This window comes from Henckelia pumila, chromosome 1 (genome assembly GCF_033568475.1).
Source record: "Henckelia pumila isolate YLH828 chromosome 1, ASM3356847v2, whole genome shotgun sequence".
Classification (NCBI taxonomy): Eukaryota; Viridiplantae; Streptophyta; class Magnoliopsida; order Lamiales; family Gesneriaceae; genus Henckelia; species Henckelia pumila.
The window spans coordinates 16440496-16453825 of NC_133120.1; positions in this window are offsets into that span (position 1 = coordinate 16440496).

The window sequence follows — 13330 nt, forward strand, 5'->3', positions numbered from 1 at the left end:
TATTAAAATTTGATTTTAAAATTAAAAAATTAATTTTTCGCGGGCCGCCCGGGACACTCCCGGGCTGCCCGCGCCCCAAAGGGCTGGGGCCGGGCAGCCCGGCTGCCCTTAGGGCATCGACGATCGCTGCCCTAGGCAGCGCCGTGCGCTGCCCGGGGCAGCGACCATCGCTGTCCCCCCCTCGGGCAGCGATCCAATCGCTGCCCGGGTTTTGCCCAAATTTTTTTTTTTATTTTTAAAATATTTATTTTGTTTCAAAAACCGAGGCTTAAAAATTTTTGTACAATCGATTAATTTAATCGCTTGATCTGAGCAACCTGACTCTGATACCACTGTTGGAGAATGCGTCGATCAGATCAATCAGAATTGATACCCGGTGCAGCGGAAGTTTAAAAATTTTATATGGAACGATTCCATAATGGGTATCAAAACTTAACGATTAAATTGTGTGTGTAAAAATTAAATAAAAATTATAAATTTTTACCTTTAATCTCGAATCGAGATTTTGGACACCAACAGATTGCTCTGCTCTTGTTGTATATCCCTGGAACTGATGGACAAACTGTTCTTCAATCAGGTCCACGAACGGATATTTAATCCCTCTGATAGATTGCACTAAAAAATCTATCAGAAGTTTCTACGAAGAAAATTAACGAATTTGATCCGTTAAACCAGAGAGTAATTCAAAATTCACAGGCTGGATTTTCCCTAGTAGAGAGGGAGGGGGCGGCCACTTTTGAGAGAAAATACCTAGGTTTTCGAAAATTGTGATATGTTGTGTGTAATTTCTGTACTGCAATAACTTATTTATAATGTAGGCCGCTAACAGCTTAGGGCCCATTAGTCATAAGTTCAAGCTCGACAAGCAAAGCCCGCATGTTCAGAAATTAATATAAAATTCATCATGACTCCGATTGATAAACCGATTTCATCAATGTGCACAGAAACCATTTCTGCACCTTTTAAAGTCAAGATAAATTTTTCTGAATCCGAATTCAGTGATTTCCAAAAATGTCCATCCCAATGTCATTTTAGTAAATCTTACTCCTCTACTCTTAAATAAGAAGTCCAACTTCTTTGTTCATTAAATTTAACTCTTTAAATTTAACTATCTCAACGGGGATTAAAAATCCATTACTCTGTGTGACCCTCAATGGTTCAGGGATACAGCTAGCCATGGGCTCACAACTTCTTGTGACTCGGAACAACAATTTCCGACTTGCCCATCGAATCATGGTAAGAGCGCCTAGCAACATCGCCCCATGATTCCCTAGGTATCACTGATAGTGCTTGCAAGAACCAATAGATTTTGGTTAGCGTACAGTACGGTCCCTTCATCCATATATCCCGATCGAATCAACAACCATTGGTAAATCGAGAGTCGTTCGAGATTCGATAACTATGCAATACATCTTGAAGATCAAATAGTGACATCGCATGTGCTACTAAGAAACCATTTCTTAAAACACATCAAGTACTCTGGCCAGAGATTCGTCACACTAATATCTCCTCAAATCGCATAGGATATCCACACTCGCAAGTATGTGGTGAATCCTTGACAACAAAGCATCGACTCCTATATGTATTGTAACTGTACCCAATACCGACACCTGATGACCCCAATAGAGTCGGTAAACGAGTCAAAGCATAGTACTAGCATATAGAGTCTCAATGATGTTTCAAGTAGTAAGGACTAATGGTGTACAACCAAAACCGCGGACTTTATCCACTCGATAAGTGATAACCACTTGGAAAGTCCGGATAGGGTAGTTCGATCATTCATCGTATGAATATCCATTTGCATGTTTCGAACATCTCTATGTTTCTTACCAATGAAACGTGGTACTCTGCATCGCAAATGATAGTCTCAATCTCGAGCGACCCTTATCCTTATTATCGGACGGCTCAATCGACTAGGAACAGTTTAGAATATACAGTGACTATAAGATGTGTTTCATGATAGACATCCCCATGTTCTACCACATCTTACATACACTATAGTATATTCAAGGTCTTTATCAAAACAACAATAGTATATCACAATATAACAATATGAAGAAAGATAAAGTCATTGCCATTAATAAAAGTGTAAATTATATTAAACAAAAGAATGTTTATACAAAGAGTCATCAAAGCCCTTAGCCACAAGTTGGCTCACCGGGCACCCACTCTTTCATGTAGGAGCTAGTGCATTGTAGTCGTGAATTCACCGCTCACCTACGGGTGTGGATATCCTATGTGATCTTATGAGATAGTAGTGCATGGAATCTCTGGTCAGAGTATGAAATGTACATTAGGGTAAAGTGGTTCCCTAGTTGCACATGCGATGCCACTATGTATTCTCTTAGATGTATCACATCGTTATCGAACTTCACATGCAACCCTCGATGAACCAATGGTTGCAGATTCAATCGGAATATATGAGATGAAGGGACCGTACTGTACGATAACAATAATCGACTGGTTCTTGCAGGCACTATCAGTGATACCTAGGGAATCATGGGGCGATGCTACTAGACGCTCTTACCATGATTCGATGGGTCCAATCAGAAATGAATTCTGACATTCTTATGATCAAAGAGTTGATGCATAGAATGAGGCTAATAAGGGTAAGTTCGTATAAAGGACAATGTCCTAAATCACAAAGAGTTGTGAACCCACGGCTAGCTGTATCCCTGAACCATTGAGGATCACACAAGCACTAGTTTTCCTATTCTCGTTGAGATAATAAATTCAAAGAGTTGAATTTATAATAAAAAAATTTGATTGGATCAAATGATAAGCTTATAAATAAGTTTATAATGACTTATAGAATTTTTTGAGAGCACAACTGCTAAAAACAGTTAAGGGAGTGCACCTGCTTAATTTGAGTGGAAGTGTTCCAAAATTAGCAGCTGTCTTATTTATGCTTTATTGGTTTCGAAAATTTAAAGTGTGCATCATAATAACGATTAAGTTAAAATAGTCAAATCGATGATATTGGATCATTGATCAAAATTATGATAATATTAATACAATGGGTATATGATTCATGGGCTAGTAGTTGTACAACCCCATCATGATAAAGTATTAAAGTAATGGACTTTAATAAATTAATAGCATTCTAGTTGGACTAGAATAAAGCCAATTAGTTGTATTAATACATGGTATTAATTTATTTAAGAAAATAATATTGATACCATAATTTATAACTTGCACACAAAGGAAAATATAATTTATAAGATATATATAATATATATAATATATATAAGGCATCGAGAATGGCATTCAATATGAGGAATGATTTTTCGAAAATCTTACTTATATATATATATATATATGTTATAATTAAACTTGTTTAATTATATTTACATATATAATTAGGATGCACTTATATATATTAATATATAGATAGATATATATTTTGGAGAATAAGATTTTCGAAGCCTCCATTCATTCTAGCAAGCAATTTTTCGAAATTGCTCTCTCCCTTGTGCTCTAAAGATTTCGGCCACCCTAATCAATAGGGATTTGAGTCGTCACTCCTTGTTCATTCAATCTCAACGCAAATTTTTTTTTTCTCTCTAGTGCGAGTCAGAATAGGAATAGGCAAACTGGTCGTGGACTTGATTCGAAGATTGAAGAAGGAGATACTCAAGTTGTTCGTTCTTAGGGAATTACAACAAGAGTTATATCCGCTAATCCCAGAATAGTTGGTGCCAAGTGAGATATTCACTAAATATATAATTTTGTAAACATCCTATGAATGTCAATTAAACCATACGAGTGTCCAAGCATGTTTTGAATGTCAAGACAAAAAATTTTAAACTTCCACTGCGTCTTGGGCACGAGAACACGTTACTCCAACACAAGGTTCCCGGTCGCCAGATAATTTGCATCTTCTAATGCTTCTGTTGTGCTAAATGACCAGCATGATCCACAAGATCCCTAAACGATATCATTAAAAAAATTACCACTGAGATTTATCGTACACTTAAAGTAAATAAATCGAATAAAACTCAAAAGTCAGTACATCAAACCATTCAAATTGAAGTAAGATAAATCAAATAGATGAAGATCATAAAGTTAAAGTTAAGGCAAAACAATATATCATCGCACAAATTGCAGCTAAATTTCTGAACTCCAACACTGAAACAAAAAACATATATCAGCCCCGATGAAAAAATTGCTTGCATCTTCGTTTCTACTAGAATTTAAACAACATAAAATTTCAACAACTCATAAAGGTATGTGAATCCAAACAATTGTTATCCGGTCACACGCAATTACTCATGTTCGATTACTTATTCAAGAAATTACCAATTAAATTACTAAAACAAAAATAACAGTATGTAATACGCACATCACTGGATTGCAAACCATACAGAGCAACACAAACATACTAGCGGGAGTACATCATCAAATTGAACTAGATAGTGATTCTAGCTTGTTAGGGACTTTTTTGCAGAGATTCTAGCTAACTGGCATGGTTTGGAACATACATAAAAAAAAATGTATAAAAACTAATACATCTCTTACCGATTCACCCACCAAAAAATGTACAAAATGATCAAGAAACACAAAGTTTGTTGAAAAAGCTTTCATCTAGAAACTGGAAGTAAGCATTTCTCCAAGTCTTCTTATACAAAAATGTTATACAAAAAAGTTTTTCTAATTAGCACCTCAGTTTATGCAAGCTGCACCGATTCACCCACCAAAAACTAATCGACCAAACTCCACTTTACGGAGTTCACAGACTTCAGCAACAACAAATTTTATGCCATTTTTTTTTATTCTGCATACCTTGAACACGAGACTCACAGAAACACCGACTACGAAGAGGAAAAATGACATCACAAAGTCAGCAAGCGTAACCCTGAACCATGGCGCGTTATTTATAGATGGAAAGGCTTTTCCATCATCGTCAACTAAAATCATCAGCTATTAAAAAAGGCATCAAAAATACTGAGGTGTGGTTTCAGAATTTCTCTAATCTCCAACACTATCTACCCACAACCAAAAACCATAGAATCGACAAGAAATCTGCCGGGAAATCGAAGAGATTCACGACTGGAAAATTATAAGCTGTTGGTGCAGACGTATTCAATATTTAACCCCTTTTCCCCACCCATTCACCAAAATCCCAAAAAACAGTAAACCTAGACCTTAGCATCTACTAGAAGACCACAAAGCAAGAGAACGAAGCTAGAGAACAAAGAAACAAAACTTACACAGCGATGGTCGCGAGTGTATTGTAGATCTAAGCTGTAAACTTGATATTCAAGTCACGATTGGAGTTTCTAAGGATTGGGCTAGCGGAAAGGAGGTCGGACGACTAGTTTTCGGCGAACGATCGGCGTCTAGGGCGCAGGAGAAGAGCAGGGTTGAAGGGGCGACGGGTTGGGGCTAGGGATTGGTTTTTTTCTCGATCGCACTTAAGCCACTTAAGTGTGCGTCTAGTAGGTTATTATGTATATATATATTTTTTTAAAAAATAAAAACGAATAAAAAATAACAAGGACAACGGATTAAAAAATGTGTTGTCGTAGACCCCAAAAATAACGCACATAGACAACGGTTAATTAAAATCGTTGTTGTAGGCCACAAAAAATGCACTCATAGACAACGGTTTTTTAAAACCGTTGTCTATGACATATATTCGACAACGGTTTTTTAAAACCCGTTGTCTTTTTTTTATTAAAATACAGCCAACGACAACGGTTTTTATAAAAACCGTTGTTAAAGACTAAAAAACAACAGTTTGCATATAAAACCGTTGTCATTTTAGTGTGGTTGATTAACATATTTGTTGTAGTGGAATCTCAAAATCCTGCAAAATGGGAAGACTTTCAGGAACACTTTCTCTCCCACTTCGAACTGCAAAGGTTTGCGCTTAACATATAGTTAGCCTGTAGATCCTGCGCAACCTTAATTATACAGGGAAACTTACCTAAGTAAACTCATCACTTAGAATTTCCTGTTCATCTTGTAATCAAGATCCTGATCACTAATTATACCTCCGATAGAATCAGACAATACTGGTAAAACCTCCTAGTTCTCCCCCAGTATCACGTACGAGAACTACCCGTCCAGAATATTCACTTGTCAAGGAATCCTTTACAAGACTATTCTGACAAAGAAAACTAAAATCTGTATCTCTGATAAAGTCAGACGACGGCGTTCAAATATCTTGGCACTAATCCAGTACCAATATCAATTCATAAAAACATTCCTTTTGATAATTATACCCCTTGTTATAACTGTGCAAAATATCAAGACTCAGGAAGCCTCCCCCAATAGCCTATCTGGAATAAACTTCCCAGAAAACACTAGCGTAGGTCGTGCTTCCTATCCCGTCTTTAATAACCCTGCATAGTCCTCAGCACCTGGTATAATCTATCACTGAATCTATGATGAAAATCCATCATCAATAACCAATGACCCAAACACTGAGTCATCTCAGACACTATGTCAAACCACTGACTTTTTGAATCATTTCAGGAGAAAGCCTAGAACTGATCACCAACACAACTCTAACCCCTGGTTATGCAAATATATATGCATACTAAAACGCCTACAATCATCATGGCGATGGTGATGATGACCCGACGATGCTCTCGATCGTCCTGATCGCCCCGACGTCCACCCACGCTACTATGACTACTTTTGTCGCCATGTCCCGCCATCTATGCGATGATCAAAATGTTAAACCCAATTCCAACAATCTAGATCTCAAGATTTCTATGCATGCTCTGATATCATAAATGTAGTGACCCGCGCCGTGATCACCTAATAATCAGAAGCTTAAGCATGCATTTAACTTAAATAATAAATTATCAGAAATAAAAGCAAAAAAGTATAAATAAATCCACAAATAAAATAATTATGATACAACCATATCGAATGTCCAAATGAATTAGCCCAAATGCAATAGAAACAAAAGCCTAGACAAAGCCTTGCTGGTCATCCAACACCTAAGCCCTCCTGGAACCACCCGCATCATCCAGCCGCAGACTTGCCCCATGGAATAGGGTGTCCAGATACAATAAAGTACGGTACGTGAGCATGATAAACTCAGTACGAGAATATGAGTATACGGTATTATATGTGCATGTATGCAAGTGAACTGTGTACCAAGACACGAGGTCAAGAATATCTGATCAAGAACAAACTTTGGTCCTGGTATGTGCCACGCTGAGCCGTCGCTACAGGAGGTGACCAACATACTCAGAAGCCCTGATGGTGACCTAACATAAGTACACGTGTCCAACCAAATATCAGTGACCCAACACGAGATCCGTGTCCAACTGATTTTAGTGACCTAACACGTGTCTCTGTGTCCAACCATCTACGAACAGGATAAATATCCCAATACCGGATATCGCAAGGATACATGCTCAATATGCTCATGTATGCAACATACAGTCGTTACATGTTTTATATATAAAGGCATATAAAACATGCAATCACATAATCCATGCAAACACATAATACATGCATACTCAATCTGGATATCTCTAATAATACTTCTGTACCTTTCTAAGGCAGATCCTATAAGCTTCCCCTCTAGGTCCAAGCCTACCATGCAGCACTACAACATAAATAACCATGCATTACCTAGCATGCCAAACATCACCTACTAGGCTCTAAAAGCCTTAATTAAACTATAGCCTACTCATATTTACTATTGGGAACCAAAGCCATACCTTCGTCCGTCGTCAGCCCGCTGATGACGCAGGCCCAGAGCCTGGGCATAGCCTAGCTACGACCCCTAGGCGCCTTTCCAGAGCTCCACCGCCTGGCTGCTACTGCGGACAATGTCCGCTATAAAAAAATACTATTTCCTACTCCAACTCTTAAAGAAAGAGTCCCGAAGCCCTAAATAGAGCGATTACCGGGAGAGGAGAGGAAACTTTGCTCTTCAAAATGAGGAATTCGGACCATTATTTATAGGCAAAGTTCGGACGGTTCGAACTGGGTTCGGACGGTCCGAACTGCCACTTGTCCGAGCCTTTTAGACACCTGGACGCTTCGGAGTTCGGACGGTCCGAACTCGGGTTCGGACGGCCCGAACTGGTCCATGTGCTCCGAACTATTTTGGTCCTTCCGAAGTCATTTTTGGACCCCCGGGACCTACCCCACCATTTTCGGACGTCCCAGGTCTGATTTTCCACTTATTTTCACCAAATAAGGAGTCCTTAAACATGTTTTGACACTTTTAAAATTATATGTCATTTTTTAACATGTTTAAAATCACTTAATCTTATAAAATAAAACTGGGCTACTACACCAGCCCCCTGAACCAAACACCAGCAACCCCCAACAAAATTTACCATCTAGCACACTCAACCCATGCCTCCAACTTCAACTCTATGATCATATTTCCCTAAACCTAGACCATTACAGCCTATATACCAACATTATGTTGGAAAACTGTGTTCAGATCAATTAAGAATTGATACCCGGTGCAGCGGAAGTTTAAAAATTTTATTTTTATTATATGGAACGATTCCATATATGGGTATCAAAACTTTTACGATTAAATTTGTTCAAGTAAAAATAAAAACACAGTTAAATTTTTACCTCGTCAAGCAAAGTCTTGATCGTGGACTCCAACAGAATTTAATCTGCTCTTCTTGTAAATCCCGGGAACCGATGACAGTCACGATCTAACTCCGGAATTATGTCCACGAATAAAAAACAGAAACCCTCTGATTGACTGCACTAGAAATCAATCAGAAGTTTTACGTAGAGAATAAACAGATTTGATCTGTTAATTCGAATTGTAATTTTTCACAAAAATCACAGTCCGAATTTTCTCAAAATGGACAGAGGAATTTTTCGAAAAATCCTCTTGAATAGTATAGAGTGAATTTCGAAAATTGCAATATTCAATGTATCTAATTTTCGAACCCAACACCTCTATTTATAGATAATTTCTAGTTATAATTGTATCAGGACTCTAACTCCTTAAAGCCCACAATCCATAACTTAGGCCCAACAAGTCAAGCCTGTTGTTATAAAAATTAATATAAAATTCATCGTGACTCCGATTAATAAACTGATTTCACCAATGTGCACAGAAACCATTTCTGCATCTTTTAGAGTCAAGATAATTTTTCTGAATCCGAATTCAGTTATTTCCAAAAATGCTCATCCCTATGTCATTTTAGGAAATCCCACTCCCTTTAGTTAAGAAGTCCAACTTCTCTTTCATTAAATTTAACTCTTTAAATTTAACTATCTCTACGGGGTTTTAGTAATCCATTACTTGTGTAACCCTCAATGGTTTAGGAATACAGCTAGCCGTGGGCTCACAACTCCTTGTGACTCGGAACAACAATTTCCGACTTGCCCAACGAATCATGGTAAGAGCGTCTAGCAACATCTCCCCATGATTCCCTAGGTATTACTGATAGTTCCGGCAAGAACCAGTAGATTTTGGTTAGCGTACAGTACGGTCCCTTCATCCATATATCCCGATCGAATCAACAACCATTGGTATATCGAGAGTCGTTCGAGATTCAATAACTATGCATAACATCTTGGAGATATATTAGTGACATCGCATGTGTTACTAGGAAAACCCATTAACCTAAAACACATCATGTACTCTGGCCAGAGATTCGTCACACTAATATCTCCTCAGATCGCATAGGATATCCACACTCGCAAGTATGTGGTGAATCCTTGACAACAAAGCATCGACTTCTATATGTGTCGTAACTGTACCCAATCCCGATACCTGATGACCCCAATAGAGTCGGTAAACGAGTCAAAGTACAGTACTAGCATATAGAGTCTCAATGATGTTTCAAGTAATAAGGGCTAATGGTGTACAACCAAAACCGCGGACTTTATCCACTCGATAAGTGATAACCACTTGGAAAGTCCGAATAGGGTAGTTCGATCATTCATCATATGAATATCCATTTGCATGCTTTGAATATCTCTATGTTCCATTCCAATGAAACGTGGTACTCGGCATCGCAAATGCTAGTCTCAATCTCGAGCGATCCTTATCCTTATTAGCGGACGGCTCAATTGACTAGGAACTGTTTAGAATATACAGTGACTATAAGATGTGTTTCATGATAGCCATCCCCATGTGCTACCACATCTTACATACACTATAGTATATTCAAGGTCTTAATCAAAACAACAATAGTATATCATAATATAACATTATGAATAAAGATAAAGTCAATGCCATTATAAAAGTGTAAATTATATTAAACAAAAGATTGTTTATACATAGAGTCACAAAAGCCCTTAGCCACAAGTTGGCTAACCGGGCACCCACTCTTTCACATTATTACCACCCCTTAGACCCCGGTGAAACCTCGAGCCAATCCCTCACACCCGGACCTAGCTCAAGTCCCATTCTAGGCCAATTTACCACATCCGGTTCACTCCATACGCACGACCACAACCTTCAGCCTACTACCCCTTCTCCTCCAGCCCTTTTAACCATCTCAACCTCACCCAATGCACCATCCAAACACCAATAACTAGCCTAGGAAGCTTCCTTAACATCAATCAATCCAAAAATTCAAAAATGGGCTCAAAAAACTCAAGTTAGCAAGAAATTTACGAAATGTTCAAGCATCATCTAGGATTGACCAATACATGATACATAGCTCATTTTAACTCCAAAAAATCAACAATATTTCGAAAATAAACAGGTACCATAGCAAACATACAACTCATTTTAGCAACAAATACAAGGAAAATTTCAAAAAGAAAGCATGTAAGCCTATTGATTTTGTAGCACCAGAACTTCTGAAATTTGAATTTCATGCCAAAAATTATTTTCAGTATTTATATTTTTAATTTCTTGAAGTTAATTGGTTAAGTTTTAGTTAAAAATAGAATTTGCTTGATTTATTTGGATTAAATGCCTTGAATTGTTTGGCCTAGTAAGTTTCTGTCCCGGCAGGCGACGATGGTGGGTTTCGGTGGCATATTTTTTTCTAGACTTTCACTTTTAAGATTTTAAGTTAGAGGAAAAATGGGGGTTTTGGCCGGAAATGTAAATTTTAAACTTATAAGTTTTAGAGGTGCAAAAGTTTTGAGGTGAAAAGCTAATTTAGTGCAAGTAGCACTTTTAGTTGTCTTTTAGCACTTTTTAGTACAAGATTCTCTCTCTCACACACACACACCAAAACCCTACACTCTCATTATTTTTCCCACTTAAAATTTCACTCCCATTATTTTTCCCCCTAGATATAAATCATTTACACTACAATTTAAAACCCTAGCCCCCAACATAACCCTTGTAGCCGCCCCTCCCCTCCCATGGAGATTTTCCCATGGCTCCCCCTCTCCTCCACCTCCTAGACGCCGCCGCCACCTTCCACCGCCGCCCATCCACTGGAGAAGCTTCCCAAGGAGCTTAGCTTGGAGTTTGACCTAGATTTCTTCCCTCCATCTCCCCTTATTTTCGAAATTTTTGGGTAAAGGTTGAAAGGCAAGTATAAGCTTTCCCTTGGGCTTTCATTCAAGCTAAGCTATGATGTTCCTTCTCCTAAGTTTATATCAAATTTTCGAATTTTATGTATTATTAGACATGTGGAGCATGAGTTCATCTCTGAAATTTTGGATATGCATGTGTAAATTTTCGGTTTATGGCATTAGCAGGAGTTTATAGTTGTTGGAGGTTGAGATATGACTAGAGGCTTGAGATATGTTGATTGTATTTGCATAATTCGAAAATCAAGAAGTTATGTGCCCTAAATTTCGAGTTGTTGCATGTATAAGGGCTGGAATTTTGTATGATTTTGAAGCATTTATTGGATGTGCATTGGTCTTGATTGATTAGTCATTACATTGAGACTTTTCATGCTTAAAACTTGATGTTTTTGAAATGTGAAGTGAAAGTGTGGTTGAGTGTTGTCCAAGTGCTTGGGAAAAGTCCTAAGTGATGATATTTGAGGTGTATTGATGTTTGGTATGGAGAAAAGTTAAGGAAAGAGGGTGAGGGGGGTTGAATTCTTGAGTTAGAAGTAAGTTGAATGTTATGAGTGTGCAGGGCAGCACTGTTCACGGGGCAGGGCAGGGTCGTGGCTGAGGTCTGGGCAGGGTTAGGCTATTCCATGGTAAAGTTCATGACGTTTTGGTCGTGTCGGTATAAAATGGGCGCATTTCGGATAAGTATTGAATAAGTTATGGGTCTTTTAAGTTTGTGGTGTAAGTGCAGAATTTTTAGAGGCTAAGGGGCTGTCCGGGAATGCTTATGGTTTGGGATGCTTGGGAGGTCCTTGGAGGTTACAACCTGGTCCTAGAGGTATTTTGAAGTGTTTATTAAGTGTCGGTTCAAGCGGGACGGGTTTTGGTTAAGACATGATAGAGTTAAGGGTTTTACGGTTTGTTTGCTCGAATTGAGTCAAGTTTGAGGAAAGTGTTGAGTGAATTGTTTCTTTTGACTTAGGGGCAACCACTCATCCACCTTACACCCACATTTTTTAGATGAGTCTCATGTCTTAAAGGTTGCCTATTCGTGTGCGTATGACATGTTCTTGAGTTTCATAAAGTGAAAGGAAGTTTTCTTGTTTTGCATGCTATAAAGAGGTGTGAGTCGAGTCTTAATGAATGAAAAGGAAAAGAAAGTAAATGTTTTTGAATGAAGTGATTTGTTTGTGACAAAGAGGGGTGTTGCTAGGCCGGGGATGCCTCGGTCTACTCACCAAGAGGTTATAGAGGTTTAGGTAGGGAGCAAGAGACATCTTGTTTATCCTTGCCACAGAGGGCAATGTGGGATCGGGAGTAATCTCGGTCTCCTTGCCACAGAGGGGCAATGTGGGATCGGGAGTTATCTCGATCTCCTTGCCATAGAGGGGTTAAGTTCGTCGGGAGAAATCTCGTCGTCTTGCCGGCATAGTGCACTGCAGCCATGATCATGATCGAAACAGAGGGTCACAAATCAAGGATCTGATTTCTAGAGGAAAAAGTAAAAGAAAAGAAAAGTTAAAGTTTCAAAGTTTCAGTTGACTCGTCTTACGTTTATGTCAGTCAATCAGTTATGCATGAGGTTAAGTTTAATGTTATGAAAGTTGAAAGTCTATCATAGCGTGAGTTCATCATTGCATGCTATATTACTCTTGTATTTTCATGCATATTTACAGTTAAAGTTCAAAGTATACTATGTATCATAGTTTGAAGTATCGCATCACGTATTTTAAACCCTTGTTATTACACTGTTTATACTTGTTGAGTCTTTAGACTCACTATGCTTGAATGTTTGCAGGTGAGGAGACTGTTGTTGAGATGGAGGGGCATGATCTACTGGGATGAGGCCATCGGTGGTGCAAGGCCCAGTGACCGTTGCTTCTTTATGTTTACGTTTTCCGCA